At 43.5% G+C, this 15,340-nt stretch overlaps 1 long non-coding RNA gene across 1 annotated transcript; it reads right to left on the reverse strand.

Moving 5' to 3' along the window:
- Positions 1-2,290: 2,290 nt before the first annotated feature.
- LOC147651589 (uncharacterized) lies at positions 2,291-12,202 on the reverse strand. Its single transcript, XR_015274149.1, has 2 exons — positions 11,942-12,202; positions 2,291-4,331 (listed from the first exon to the last, which is right to left on the reverse strand). It is a non-coding gene; the product is annotated as an uncharacterized LOC147651589 (long non-coding RNA).
- Positions 12,203-15,340: the final 3,138 nt, after the last annotated feature.

Consider the following 15,340-nt stretch of genomic DNA (forward strand, 5'->3'; position numbering starts at 1 on the left):
AGGAGGGAAGAATCACTATACTTGAAAATTAATTTTAGTAGCTGGAAGTAACTGACCTTTGAAGCATTAAAAATTGTTCATTAAAAACAGTAACGGGATATAATCAATTTGTCTTCATCCTACTGTGGAAATTAACACGGGATCTGTTGCAGTTTAAGTAAGCTCAATGACATTTGTAACATATAGAGTCTTTAATTCAAAATAATTTATGTATTTTATGTGTCCACTGCTTCAGTAAAAAGAAACAATCTGAAAAGCAACATGCAATGATGTATAGATTTCATATTTGTCTAAAAATGAGTGATCTGCTTCCTTACTCTGAAGAGGTAATTTTACCCACATCTTTACCACTGGGAAAGTGTTTGACCCTGTACTTTTCAATAGCATTATTAATCATATAATAATAAAAGCTTCACTTTGGCAACTCCACCACAATTTTGGGAAAAGTTATTTTGGCAGATTAATTTTTGTCCATCAGTGTTTCTGTATGTGGGCTGTAAATATTGTCAGTGTCTTAAGGCTTTGCAAAAAAAAAAAATTAACTGCTCTTTCATTTTTTTTCATTTAAGATTGCTTTATTGCCCATTAAATCAGATTGCTGATTGCTACTGAGGATTGCTTCTGCACTCTGCATTTATGTGACTCAGCTGTAGGTTGTTTATAGATGCTGTATTTTGTGATACAGCTCCATATATTAATCCAGGCTAGGATTTAAAGCACGTGGAGGAGGCTAATTAGCCTATTCACCTATCTCTATAATTGATTATCTAAGGTTTTTGATTGTAACAGAACTACACAGATATTTTGAGATTTCAAAATATAGGACTACCTTCCAAGAGCTATATCTGGTTTTGTTTTTGTGGGTTGATTTGTTGTTGTAACTCTGTTTGTTTAGGTTTTGTAAGTTTGGTTTGGGTTTTTTTTGTGTTTGTTTTGGGTTTTCTTTCCCTTGCTGTTTTCAAGTTAAAGTGAGGCTTTTCTGCATGAGTAACAAACTAAAGGGAAAAAAATGAGCATCTCAACCTGGATCATGGTCAAAGCTTTTTTGGTGGACGCATCTTTGTTGGTCTGTACTCCTTGCTATGTTGTTTTTCTTTTGGGGGAATTTCATTATGTATCATATTAGTTCACCTAAGAGTGGGCTTTTCAGACAATGCAATCAGGTCTTGAAAAACCTCTTACATAATGATGCAATCTTTTGCTCAGGTGACTCAAATTCAGGAATTTCCAGCAATCCGTTTATACTAATAGTGTAAATCAACATGACATCATGATAGACAAGTGTTAGTGAAAAGCTTTCATGTGTCTGAATTCTCTGTAAAGCAGACATACAGATTGTCCTTTTAGAGGGGACATGTGTGTGATGCTATTGAGTTGGATATGCTGAATTTACTTTTACCATGTGTTAGATGTAGGAATAATACAGACATTAAGAATTAGAAAATATTGTGTAGGTTTAAAGTCACCAGAAAATACTGGATGCTGGAGTAAAAGTACTTTCATTGTGAAATCTCCAGTGAAACTTGTCTGAAAGGAAATTATGAAGATGGTTCTTTGCTGACAGAACATTCTTTGTATCATCTCACTACTGGCTGCATCCCTGCTATATCCCATAACACATTTTATATATTTATTACCCATGACAGTAAGTGTTCGTTGACTGGCTTTCTGACTGGTGTGTTTTGTGATCATTCCTGCTGGATTACATCAGTTTTATTGTGTTACCTCAGTCAATGAGATGTGCACTGGCAAAATCTGTAAAAGCAGCTGGACATTTTAGGATAAAATTATTTGCTATATACATCTAGAGATCTGAGGAAAAAATGGTTTTCTTTTTTTCTCCAGGAAATTCTGAGGTTTTTGTATCTAAAAGACAAATTTGGAGGTCCCCTTATTACTGAAGTATGTCCAAAGTATAGGAGCAAAAAAATGAGATGTTATATGTTTATGTAATTAAATGTGTTTCTAATTGACATTGTGTCTGAATGTAAATGAGACAAGGATGTAACAGGATGTAGAGAGAACAGTTAGAAATTCTGTGCAGAAACATTAGAAAAAGAGGTGAAATGGAACTTCCACTTCGTTCATACCTTGCTTTCCTGCTAATTTTTACTCTTTGTTTACTCTAAACTCCATGTCCTGTTCTGGCAGGAAATTTCAGACTCTCCCCTGGGAAGAAATATGACGTCTGAGAGGGATTTAGATTGGATGCCCGTATTAGATTAGGTTCACTACAACCCCAAGCCCAGTCTGACCAGGCAAGTATGGCAAAACAGAGGGACAGGAATGATGGAATTGCCTGAAAAACTTTAATGATGGTAAAATATCAAACTGTAGAAGCCGCGTGTTCTGGGGGCAAGCTCCAAAGACCAAGGGGTGTGGCGAACTTAACAATATATGGGGGTATGTCACACTGAGAATCAGGCCTTTTGATACTGTTTTCATAATTTCTAGTCACTTTCCAAGGACAGTAACTATAAACATAGATGTTTATACATTCCATTAAAGATATGCCTTTTGATGGATGTCTCTCACAGCCAGTGTGGTTGGGAAGGTGGTAACCTGACTATCCAATCCCTGGTCATTGTCGAAAACCTATAAATACTGTAAGAACAAAATAAACTTTTCTTCTTTCTTCACACTTCAAGCTGTGTCTGTGTGAATCATTTCGTGTCCGACAGCGATGGGTACCTGAGGGCAGGGGTCCAATTGCGAATGTGGACCAGGGACATGACCTTATATGTGACAGGTCCTAAACCAACTGAGAACCACAACCAGAAACATGGCCTATTATGGAATGATCCTATTAGCATCCTAATTTCCATCCTTTCAATATCCCGCCTCCCATGATTTCAGGTTTATGCCTTCTGCAGAAGCCACCTGGCCTAAGCCACTACCTATCCCAGTTGGTTCAGTTCCCATATTTGCTCCTTCCTGCTGAACCATAAAAATCCTCTGTAAAGATTTCCGAAAAACTCTTAACAGACAACCCATAAAACAAAGGAACAACATAAACGCAACAATTTTTCAGTCATGAATTATGGCAATCTCAGGTGCTAGCACAGTAAGCCTCCCCAGGCTACATGGTCTGCCCTTAATGTGAGATGAAATGCCGGGCCATGCTCTGTCTCCACAAATGAGAAATGTCCCAGATGGTAACTGTAATGGGTAATCACGGGACCAGGAGTAGATGGGTGCGTACTGTTACACCACATGCTTCTGGTTTTATAGACCAAATTATGTGGGTAACATCTCACCATGTTTCTACCTTATAGCTTGATATAGTCAATGATACTTTGCATTAATTTGGGAATCTTTTCAATATAATGAAATTGAGCACAAAAATCCTTTTTTACAGAGCCCAGAATTTCCACTTCTTGGGGTTCTAGTGGTGCATGTTGTAAATGCCCAGCCCAGTAATCCAATTTATCAATGGGATTGTGAATCCATTTATTGCGGGGACCCATTACATGGATGGCATCCTTGGTGAGTGGCCACACATTCTTTGGTAACCTGACTATACAAGTGGAAGAGGGATTGTCAGGGGTGGCTACTGACAGTCACAGGTTTTCCTGCTTGGTGACGTTAGCTAGGGTAGCCCAGACATTTTTGTTCAGCTGTGGGACTTTCCAGGTTTTAGCAAGGAATATAGCATGGATCAGGATGGCTATAGAGAGCAGGAGTTCTTTAGGAATTATGTCTGATGGAATAACCTGCAGATAGGACTTAAAAATTAATAATGTGTAGAGAGTTAAGAAATTGGTGGTATTTATCAGCAGTGGATAGGAGGCAAGAGAAGGCTATCCACAAGCCTCAAGGTGTCATTTCGTCAGGTTCTTCTCAGGGTTCTTCCTGTTGAGCTTCTTGGTGTTCCTGTAGAGGCTGCAGGTATGACTTGATATTTTTTGCTGGTATTCACCGAGGTCCTTTGCCTACTGTCAATGGTCCAAGCAGTGAGGTGTGGGAACAGATTTGCAAAACAAAGTAGGGTTGCTGTCTCAGAAATGGTCTGGTATTGGCGATATGCCCATTGGGTCTCACAAACTTTATCAGCTGCACACTCCTCAGGCTGATGCTGTTACCTCCAATTCCCGATACTGTCCCTGAAGCAGGTGTAAGAGTCCATTCGGGAGGCCACTTGGACTGTGAGATGACCATCACATCTGCACCTGTGTCATGGATTCCTGAGAGAACAATCCTTTTGGAGTTAAATTCTAGTGTGCAGGCTAGTTGAGGCTGGCTGTGGCTTATTACCTTAGTCCACATTATCAAGGACTTTGATGTGTTAGAGTCCTATTCAGGGAGCAAAATTGCCTGAGCGATTACCAGTCCTGGAGGGATAAAGCAAGGTGGGTCAGGACACATAGTCAATACAGTGATTTCCTGTTGGGATGTTACAAATAACACAGAAAAATCCCTCAGTTCTTGATCTACAATTCCCCAAAATTAACAGTTCATAGGGCTGATCTTTGGGCCCAGGTTGGCCTGTAAATATGGTATGGCCTGTAAATATGACACTTGCCAGCTCCAACCTGGCACCTGGAGGCAAGGCTACTGGTAGCCCAGAGATGAGGTGTTGAAGTTCTGTGTTACCTCGCCTCCAGTGGTCATGGGCATATGTGGTTGAGGTATTTGTGTCATAGCGTGGGGCTGTCCTGTGGAATGCACTGGAAGTTTCCTAAGGCCAGCTTGCCATAACCCCCTTGTTTTGGGCGACACTGATCGGTATGAGAACAACCCTTGCAAAACCTGGGACCTTGGGCCTCACTTGTTGTTTGGGACAGTCTCTTCTGAAATGTCCGTGTTTGCTGTATTCAGACCAGGACCTTGCTGTTGTAGTCCTTGGGGGCCAGTTTGTCTGGCAGGGCTAGGACCTGATAAGGTGCTATCCATTCCAGCCAGTTCAGGTCCCCAAAAACACTACATTTATTTTCTTTTCTTACCAAGTTTATTTATATACCAATTTTATGTAGCTCTTATAGAGAGCACATGGTAAATGTAACCTTATTCAACAGAAGTGCTGTGGACAGCCCAGGAAGGAATGTTATGAAAAGCAAATTCCATCATGATCAGTAGAGGTCAATGGAGCTTTGTGAAGTCAGCCTACTAACATTTTACTTAGAACTCACTTGAGTTCTAAAACTCAAGAAAGACTTCAAAATTAATATTTATTAATGACAAAATTTCATATTTTATTCATGTTTTAGTCTACAAATGTAGGAATATGATTGATATTCTGCAAGAAAATCAGCCAACAAAATAGCAAAAACTGTCATAAAGTTTGCCAGCTACAACTTTTGATGTTAGAAAAATTTCCATAGAACCTTTTCAGAATTATCAGTACTGTTATATTAGTAATTTAGATAAAATCTATTTCTGTGAAAACTGAAAAGAAAAAAGAAAGAAAAAAAACAAGCTTGGAAATTAACTTTTTTTTTTAAAAAAAATATTTATTTCCTAAAAATATCAAGAAAGAATCAGAGTTGACATTCTTTCTGGTATAGTCAGTTCTGTTCCCTTCCAAGTTTGTTATCACTTGGAAAAGGATTCAAATGAGCTAACACTGGGGAAAAAAATTCTGGCTACTGTAAATTACTGTTTAAAAACACCTTGTTTTTCAGAAAGAATATATATAAAATGTTGTTCACAAAGATAAGTAAATTTGGCAAGTTAAGAACAACCCAAACACAATACAAACCCCAGTAATCATGAGGCCTATTCCAATATGATTTTATGGTGTGCTGTAATATATGATATAGAATTTTATTAATATAAATAGCTAATATTAGGTGAAGTGCTACTACAGCTGAAAGAAACATAGGATAAAAATAGGATGAAAAATAAAAATTATAATAAGGCTATGTTAAAAAAAAAATTGTATTGTGCTTTAAGATACATTGGGGGTTAGGTGTCCTTCCTTTTGTTCTGGCTCACCCATGGATTTTTTACTCATCAGTGACAGGGAAAATCTGATTGCTAGTACTTAGTAAGTGCTTGAAAAACACAAAAAGTTTGGCTGGGCCCAGGAGGGAAGGGAGGCAGAAAAAATGAAGAGTGGGAGCATCTGAGTGCTGGCTGGCTTTTCTCAGCTTCAGAGCAGAACTCTCGCTGGGAGTTGTTGTGACTGAGAGAAAGGAATTTGCCATCACCCAGACGAAGCTGCTGTTTCTTCTCCTTCTTCCTTCTTTGTTGGTGGCCTCGCACCCCACATCCTGCTGGGATGTGCGACAGTGCCAAGCATCACTGCAGAGCTGCTGATACACCTCAGCTACCAGTACAGGATCTCTGCTCATTCCTGCTGTTCCAGCTGAGTGTTCCTCAGAGCCCTGCAGGAGCACGGGACTGACTGCCCGAGGGGGTTTGTGAAGCAAAGCCTCTCCTCCATCCCTTCCTGTCTCAGCCGAGAAGGCTGTCACGGGGTCCCTACTTCTGTTTTGCTATTAATGCTGTAGTTATTGTTGTTTGTGTGTCTTGTTGTACATACTAGTAAAGAACTGTTATTCTTATCCCCAGTTGTCTGCCTGAAAACCCCTTGATTTCAAAACTACAGTAATTCAGAGTAGGGGGGAGTCTACATTTTCATTCCAAGGGCAGCCCCTGCCCTCCCTAACAGACACCTGTCTTCCAAAACTGAGACAGATTTTGGCGCCCAACAGTGGAGCCTGAGGGCACTGAGAGAAAAAGGGCAAAAAAGGAATAACAGTTCTTGAATAACCTAACTTTTGTGTGCTGAATTTAGAAACCTTGTTAGGTAGAACCATGTGGTCTGTCTTACCCAGGTTCGGGTGGCACATGGTCACAACTATATTTCTCCTATTTGCTGCACCTTACCTAAATATGGGTCCTATAACTAAGGCTACTGTGGCTGTTATCCAGTTTGTTTTGTGGGTTGATAAGGTAAGGAATGTTATGGATGTTTAACATCCTCTGGAAGGCAGGCTCATGGATTCAGAGCTCTCACACACTAACTGGATGTTTTTCGGGTTACTTTAATAATGGCGCCTACTGGGAGAAAATGACAGCTAGGGAAATTTTCTCCCAACCTATCACCCAGTTCCTTAAGACTACCTCACCAGTTTTCAAAAGATTAAAATCTTCTCTAGATACTAATAACATCATACTGTGGCTGGTGTTGCTGACAGGCCTGTTATACTTAGCATTCAGAGATAAGGGAAGATTGACTGAACACCTACCCCTAGGCAGAGACTAAGGATGCTATCCCAGAACCTGACACAGCCCCAGAGACTGAGGATGCTGCCCCAGAACCTGATGCAGCCCCAGAGACTAGGGGTGCTGCACCAGAGCCTCACCCTGCCCCACAACCCACCTCAGAAATTAACCAGCCAGAGTGGATGAGGGTTCTGGTGAGGGAGATACATGTGATACTAAAGGAGTGCATTTCCTCAGCTGCTGGGAAACCCTCCCCCTGCCTCAAAGAGGGAGAGTCTGATGATGCAGCAGTGGAACCCACAAGCGTTACAACCATCCAGGTTCCAGCTGAACCACAAGGGCAGTCACAGACAGCAGCTGTTGCTCCTGTGGAAACGAGGAAGTCTAAGACGAAATCACAGCACCCTGTTGGTAAGGATAAGAAAGGAGGGCCCTCACAACCCATAGGGGAGCCAGAGGTTGAAATCATCACTGAGTCTCTGACATATGAGAGTCTCCATAATCTGCAAAAAGACATTGTGAGGCGGGGGCGTGAAGCTTATGGTTACTTTGCGTCTGGGACCTTATGGGTACAGGCGTGCAGCTGGATGGTGGTGAGGCAAGGAATGTGGGACTCTTGGCCTAGGACTCAGGTGTGAATCAGGTATTCGTAAAGGAGCCAGGGCCCCTTTCCCTCTGGGAGTGGCTTTTGATGAGTGTAAGAGAGAGGTTTGTCCACAGAGAGAGAATGGAGAAGCACTATCATAGAAAGTGCTGGAAAACCCTTGAAGAAGGGATCCAACAGCTGAGAGAAGTGGCAATATTGGAAGTCCTTTTTGGGAGGGGTGGACAGAATGATAATGACCCCAACATAGTCAGGTGCACTGGGCAGATGTTGTGGAGTCTGGCAAATCTAGGGCCATGTGAATACACCACCTATACTGCACTGATTAACACTGATAACAGCCGAGAGACGGTGGGTTCTGTCGCCACCAAGCTTAAAAATTAAGAGAATGTTATCCATGGCCCACTGGTCAGCTCAGGTCTCTGCTGGGATTAAGGAACTCAAATTTGAGATAAAGGAAATGAGGGAGGAGATGAAGAAGAACAGTTCCCATATATCATCAGTGCGGGTCACAAGCCCCAAACTCCAAGCCCAACATCCCCCAGCTAGAGAGAGAGGGTACACCCCACAAGCTGAGCTGTGGCTCTTTCTATGTGACCATGCAGAAGACATGGGAAAGTGGGATGGGAAACCCACTTCTGCCCTGGCAGCATAGGTGCATCAACTCAGGGAAGAAAACACTAACCAGGAAAGTTCCACTGAAGTGGAGGTAGCTTCAACCTCCCGTGACCAAACTGCCAGATATTAGAGAAAAGAGGATAATCTGTCAGATCCCCTGGAAGGAACCTCTAGCATGTATGCCCAGGGAGGAGGGGATGACCAGTGCTAGAGAGGCCCTGCCTCTAGCCAGGAAGAGGCACGGGAAAACCGAGTCTTTTGGACGATGTGGATCCAATGGCCTGGCACATCAGAGCCACAAAAATACAAAGCTTTAGTTGATACTGGGGCACAGTGTACCCTAATGCCATCAGGACATGTGGGGGCAGAACCTGTTTCCATTGCTGGGGTGACGGGGGGATCACAGCAATTGACTCTGTTGGAAGCCAAGGTGAGCCTGACTGGGAAGGAGTGGCAAAAACATCCTATCGTGACTGACTCTGAGGCCCCGTTTATTCTGGGCATAGACTTCCTTTGAAAAGGCTATTACAAAGACCCAAAAGGACTCAGGTGGGCTTTTACAATTGCTGCTGTAGGGGCAGAAGGCATTAAGCAATTGAACACCTTGCCTGGACTATCAGAGAACCCAACTACAGGAAGACTCCTGAAGGTGGAAGAACAGCAAGTACCAACTGCCACCTTGACAGTGCACCGCCGGCAGTATCAAACAAATCAAGATGTGATTCCCCTCCACAAGATGATCTGGGAGTTGGAGAGCCAAGGGGTGGTCAGCAAAACCCTCTCACCTTTCAACAGCCCCATTTGGCCTGTGCACAAGTCTGACAGAGAATGGAGACTGACTGTGGACTATCGTGCATTGAATGAAGTGACTCCACCTCTGAGCGCTGCCGTGCCGGATATGTTGGAGCTCCAGTACGAGCTGGAGTCCAAGGCAGTGAAGTGGTACGCCACTACTGACATTGCCAATGCATTTTTCTCCATTCCCCTGGCATCAGAATGCAGGCCTCAGTTTGCCTTCACCTGGAGGGGAGTGCAGTACACCTGGAACCAACTGCCCCAGGGGTGGAAGCACAGCCCCACCATCTGCCATGGACTGATCCAGGCTGCCCTGGAAAAGGGACTCCAGAACATCTGCAGTACATTGATGACATCATGTGGGGGAACACAGCAGTAGAAGTATTTGAGAAAGGAGAAAAGATCATCCAGATTCTGCTAGAAGCCAGCTTTGCCATCAAGAAGAACAAAGTCAAAGGACCTGCACAAGAGATCCAGTTCCTGGGGGAAAAGTGGCAAGATGGACAGCGTCAGATTCCCACTGAAGTCATCAATAAGATCACTGCAATGTCTCCTCCGACCATCAAGAAGGAAACACAAGCTTTCCTAGGCGCCATAGGTTTTTGGAAGATGCAAATTCCTGGGTACAGCCACATTGTAAGCCCTCTCTACCTAGTTACTCACAAGAAAAATGATTTCCAATGGAGCCCTGAAGAGCAGCAAGCCTTTGCCCAGATCAAGCAGGAGATTACTCATGTGGTAGCCCTTGGCCCAGTCAGGACAGGACCAGATGTGAAGAACGTGCTCTACTCTGCAGCTGGGAACAATGGCTTGTCCTAGAGCCTGAGGAGACTTGAGGCTGACCACAGGGATTCTGGAGCCGAAGCTACAGAGGGTCCAAAGCCAACTACACTCCCACAGAAGAAGAAATCTTAGCTGCCTATGAAAGCGTTGAAGCTGCCTCAGAGGTGACTGGAACTGAATCACAACTCCTCCTGGCACCCCAACTATCGGTGCTGGGGTAGATGTTTAAAGGAAAGGTTCCATGCCACTAACTTACATGGAGCAAGTGGATCGCTCTCATCACACAGCATGCCTGTATTAGAAACCCAAATTGCCCTAGGATCTTGGAGATAATTACAAACAGGCCAGTCTCACTGATGAAGAGGAGCAGGAACACGTGACATGAGCTGCAGAAGCTGCACCATACAACCAAGTGCCAGCAGAAGAAACGCGCTACGCTCTGTTCACTGATGGTTCCTGTCGCATTGTAAGGAGGATCCGGAAGTGGAAAACAGCCGTATGGAGCCCCACACGACAGGTCGCAGAAGCTGCTGAAGGAGAGGGTGGATTAAGCCAACTTGCTGAACTCAAAGCTGTTCAACTGGCCCTGGACATTGCTGAAAGAGAGAAGTGGCCAAAGCTCTACCTCTACACGGATTCATGGATAGTAGCTGATGCTCTGTGGGGATGGCTGGAAAAGTGGAAAAAAGCCAATTGGCAGCATAGAGGAAAACCAATTTGGGCTGCTGATGAGTGGAAAGACATCGCTACCAGGGTAGAGAAACTGTGAAGGTACATCATGTTCTTGGGAACATGTCCGCCCATGTTCCCAAGAGTCGGGCTAATGAGGAGCACCAAAACAATGAACAGGTAGATCAGGCTGCAAAGATAGAAGTGTCACAGACTTAGATTATCAACACAAAGGTGAGTTGTTCCTAGCTTGATGGGCTCATGATGCCTCAAGCTATCAGGGTAGAGATGTCACCTATAACTGGGCACAAGACTGAGGAGTGGATCTAACCATAAACAGTATTTCTCAGGTTATTTATGACTGAGACGTGTGCCACGATCAAGCAGGCCAAGCGGTTGAAGCCGCTATGGTACGGTGGGCATTGGTCCAAATATAGATATGGGGAAGCCTGGCAGATTGACTACATCACACTGCCCCAAACCCGCCAAGGCAAGCGCTATGTGCTCACAATGGTAGAAGCCACCACTGGATAGTTAAAAACCTACCCTGTGCCTCATGCTACAGCCCATAACACCATCCTGGGACTTGAAAAGCAAGTCCTCTGGAGGCATGGTACCCCTGAGAGGATTGAGTCAGACAATGGGACTCATTTCTAGAACAGCCTTATAAACAGCTGGCCTAGGGAACATGGCATTGGGTGAGTGTACCATATTCCCTACCATGCACCAGTGTTGTAGTAAAGTTGTTAGAATGTTGTTAAGTTAGTTTATGTTAGTAGTTGAGAGGAATGACAGGTTTGTCTTTACAAACAAGCTGTGGGTCTGCTGATAAGATGCAGCTATCAGTGAGAGACGACAGAAACAATGGGATGGATTCCCATTCCGGTAGAAGATCAAAGAGGCACTGAAAGAACACTATGAATTCCATAAAAGTTAAGAAGGGATTATGCATTGGGGGTGGGGGGGGGAAGGTACCCCAGGTGTCAGGCGTTCCGGGAAGCCTGTACCTCTCAAGTACCTCAGCCTATGGGGAAAGGGAGAAGGGACAAGTGGCTGGGAATTAGGATAAAAAGGAGGCTGCGCCCTCCAAAAATTTGAGAGAGACCCCAGGGGAATGCCCCATGGCCTCTCCCTTTATTCGAATAAAGTAAAAGGACTCCTCTGTCTCCTTTTTGGACATAAACCTCTGGTGTTCGTGGATTAATTTTCCTGACATAGTTGATAGTTTGAAATGTATTTTTTCCCCTACTCTAGTTGTGATTTCTCCCTCCCACCCCCGCTTCTTCTTCTCCTATTGCTTACCTGGAGGCAAGTTACCATGGTTACTGAAGCTTTTTCTCCTCAGCTCCGCGGTGAGAAGCCAGATGGAGTGGAGGGGAGACCCTGCTGGCATTTCCAGCTGCTTGAAATCTCTTTAGCCTGGAAAGCGCGGGGGTGATAGCAGAGAGACCCTTCTTTCCAGTACGGCAAGTTTGTAACTTTGTTTTTTCCAGTCCCAGAATGCCTCTGAGCTACGGAAGTCGAGAGGGTATTCCCGCCTTCCCTTTCTTTCCCTCCTGCGTTGCCAGGAAACCAAGCCCGCCCCCTCTTCCCCCCTCTGCCCCTCTGTGGAGAATATTCCTACACCTTTGTGGGCATTTGAAGAAGTTGGTGTCTGTCATTTCTTATCTTAGCCTGTGTAACCTTGATTTGCACAAAGTAATTGTGTTAGCTGAGAGAAATAATTGGTTTTCTCTCTGATGTTCCATCCCTCCGAAAAACTCTGTTAAAAGAAATCCCCCGACCCCAAAGTCCTTTGTCTCTTGCCTCTGGATTCCTCTTCACAGAAATAAACTGTGGAATGCAACCCAAGGAGAGATTCCATCCCTTATTTCTTCTCTCATTTGATAGACTTGACTTCCAGAAGTAACTCAGAGAGCCCCAAAAATAAAACACATGCTGGCTCAAAACCAGAGTGAAGAGAAACCTCATCACTGAGCTAAGCTGTGAGGTTTTAGTCACACCAGCAGCTGGTGAACGGTGCAATGGCCTGCTTAAAACCAGCTTGAAAGCAGTGGGTGAGGGGACTTCCAAGAACTGGGAGATTATTTTAGCAAAGGCTACATGGTGAGTGAACACCTGAGGTTCCACTAACCAAGCAGGCCCTGCCCAATCTGAGCCCTTTGAAACAACAGGTGGAGATGAGGTGCCAGTGTTACATATGAGAGGTATGCTGGGAAAAACTGGGTTAATTCTGCCTCCAGCAAAGACAATCCCATCCGTGGGGTTGTCTTTGCTCAGGGACCGGGTTGCACTTGGTGGGTGATGCAAAAGGATGGAGAGACCTGGTGCATACCTCAAGGGGACCGTGGTTTAGGGTGAACTACCCATGACACTGTGCTTGTATCTATATCTGCATATACATATGTATATAGTTAAAGTAGTGTGGGTTTGTGTATAATTTAAAGGTTTAAAATTTGATGTAGCATTTTGGTATGGGAAAACATTTGGGGTGGATGATGTTGGGAGTTAGGTGTCCTTCTTTTAGCTCTGGCTCATCTGTGGAATATTCACCCATTAGTTGCGGGGAAAACCTGACTGCAGGTACTTGGCTTGAGAAACACAGGGAGATCAGCTGGGCCCAGGGTGGAAAGGGGCAAGGAAAAAGGGAGGGCAGGGACAGTTTTGCTGGCTTCTTCAGCTTCAGAGAAGGACACTTCGTGGGGAGCTGTTGCTGCAGAGAGAAAGGAATTTGCCATCAACCAGACGGAGCTGCTGCTGCTTCTTCTCCTTCTTCCCTCTTCTTTGTTGGCCTCGCACCCCCTGTCCTGCTGGGACGTGTGGCAGTGCCAAGCATCACTGCAGAACTGCTGATACACCTCAGCCCGAGATCTCAGCTCATCCCTGCTGTTCCAGCTGAGTGTTCCTCAGAGCCCTGCAGGAGCACCGGGACTGACTGCCCGAGGGGGTTTGTGGAGCAAAGCCTCTCCTCCATCCCTTCCTGTCTCGGCTGAGAAGGCTGTCACGGGGTCCCTGGTTCTGTTTTGTTGTTAATGCTGTAGTTATTGTTGTTTGTTTGCCTCGTTATACATACTAGTAAAGAACTGTTATTCCTATCCCCAGATGTCTGCCTGAGAGCCTCTTGATTTCAGAATTATAATAATTTGGAAGGAGGGGGTCTACATTTTCATTCCAAGGGAGGCTCCTGCCCTCCCTAACAGACACCTATCTTCCAAAACCAAGACACTAATTTGTTGTGTGCATTTATATATATTATATGTTAGTGTTGATAACTGTCTTACTCTGAAATGGAGTAATTTCTTCTGGGAACCTTACAGGAAGCTTATAAATCAAATAATTTTAAACACAGAGAAAGAAATGTTCCTCTTTTTTTCTTTTTAAACCCAAGGAAAGAAAAAACCCTCAGCCAGCTTAAGCCTTAATTCCCTTTTTATCATAGGGAATACTGTCACAAGACATAGAAATAGATGTATTTTTAATGCCTAGATGGGACCATAGTCACTCTCCAGAAACCTTCAACAAAATATTTTGTTTTTGTAATTTTCAGCTCCACTAAAATCTGTATGTTCTTCTTCTTCTTTTATCTACAATTGCAAGAGAGAATTTGCTTGGACAAGTGCAGACTTACAGGAGTATATGATACAGTTTTTGCTACCAGAGGCAGCCTAGTGAGAACTACTGACAAATAGAAAAAGGATGGTGTACTAAAACAACATTCCTATGTGCCATAATTATTTCAAAGTTAGCAAAAGAGTGTAGTGGTGATGGGAAGTTTATGTGTAGAAGATAGGGAAATTTCACCCATTGTGGTCAGACATTCACTCTCTCTGTAAAGAGCAATTGCCAGGTACAAGTAGGCCTTCAGAATTTAACAGTAGTATCAAATTTAGTGTCTTTCTATAGAAACGCTGTTTTGGTTGTAACGCATGACATTCTCCAGCTAATTTCTGTCCTGTGTTCCCCATAAATTATTCCACAGTATGAAATAGAAAGTCATAGATAACCAGCCATGACTTTTTGGAACTTTGGAACTTTTGAGAGGTGAAACTTTCTGATATAGTAAGATTTCTGCATAAATGCATTATTTCAATAAATATTTTACTGGAGACATTTCTTAAATTCAGGAAGGAAGGAATGATAACACAAAGGCAGACTAATTCCCTGTGAAAGGGATCTGTAGTAGGATCTGGTTCTAGCTCATTTAAAATAGAGACTTCAATGTTAATTTCTGACTGCCTTTTTCTCAAGGCACTAGAGTCAAGGTGAACTTTCAAGAGGTGGTTGATAGTCAATGACTAAGGATAGAGCTGGACTTCTTTTCTGCCCTACTTCTGTGAACCTAATCTGTTATGTGAGATCTGGTGCACAGCTGATTCCTTGGAGAGTATGCTGGTCTTCCTAAACTAGAAGAAAAAGGCATGAAAAAAAGATTAGCTGAAAGGGATCACTGAGAAGCCAGGTGAGTCCAGAAATGCTGGAAAGGAAAAGGAGGCAATTCAGGCCTGAAAGGATTGGGACAGTGTATTTGCATCAGCAAATCACTGGACCCAATGTGAGATACCGTAAAAAAATCTGCTGATCTCTTTCATGCAGTATCTCCTCTCAGCATGACCCAATTGTATATAAATGAACAATTAGTACTATGAAAAAGGTTTGGTAAGAGAAGCTGATTGATAGGCTTAATTTTTTTTCTATTTTTAA

Source organism: Cyanistes caeruleus, chromosome 9 (assembly GCF_971803275.1).
Source record: "Cyanistes caeruleus chromosome 9, bCyaCae1.hap1.1, whole genome shotgun sequence".
NCBI classification, from domain to species: domain Eukaryota; kingdom Metazoa; phylum Chordata; class Aves; order Passeriformes; family Paridae; genus Cyanistes; species Cyanistes caeruleus.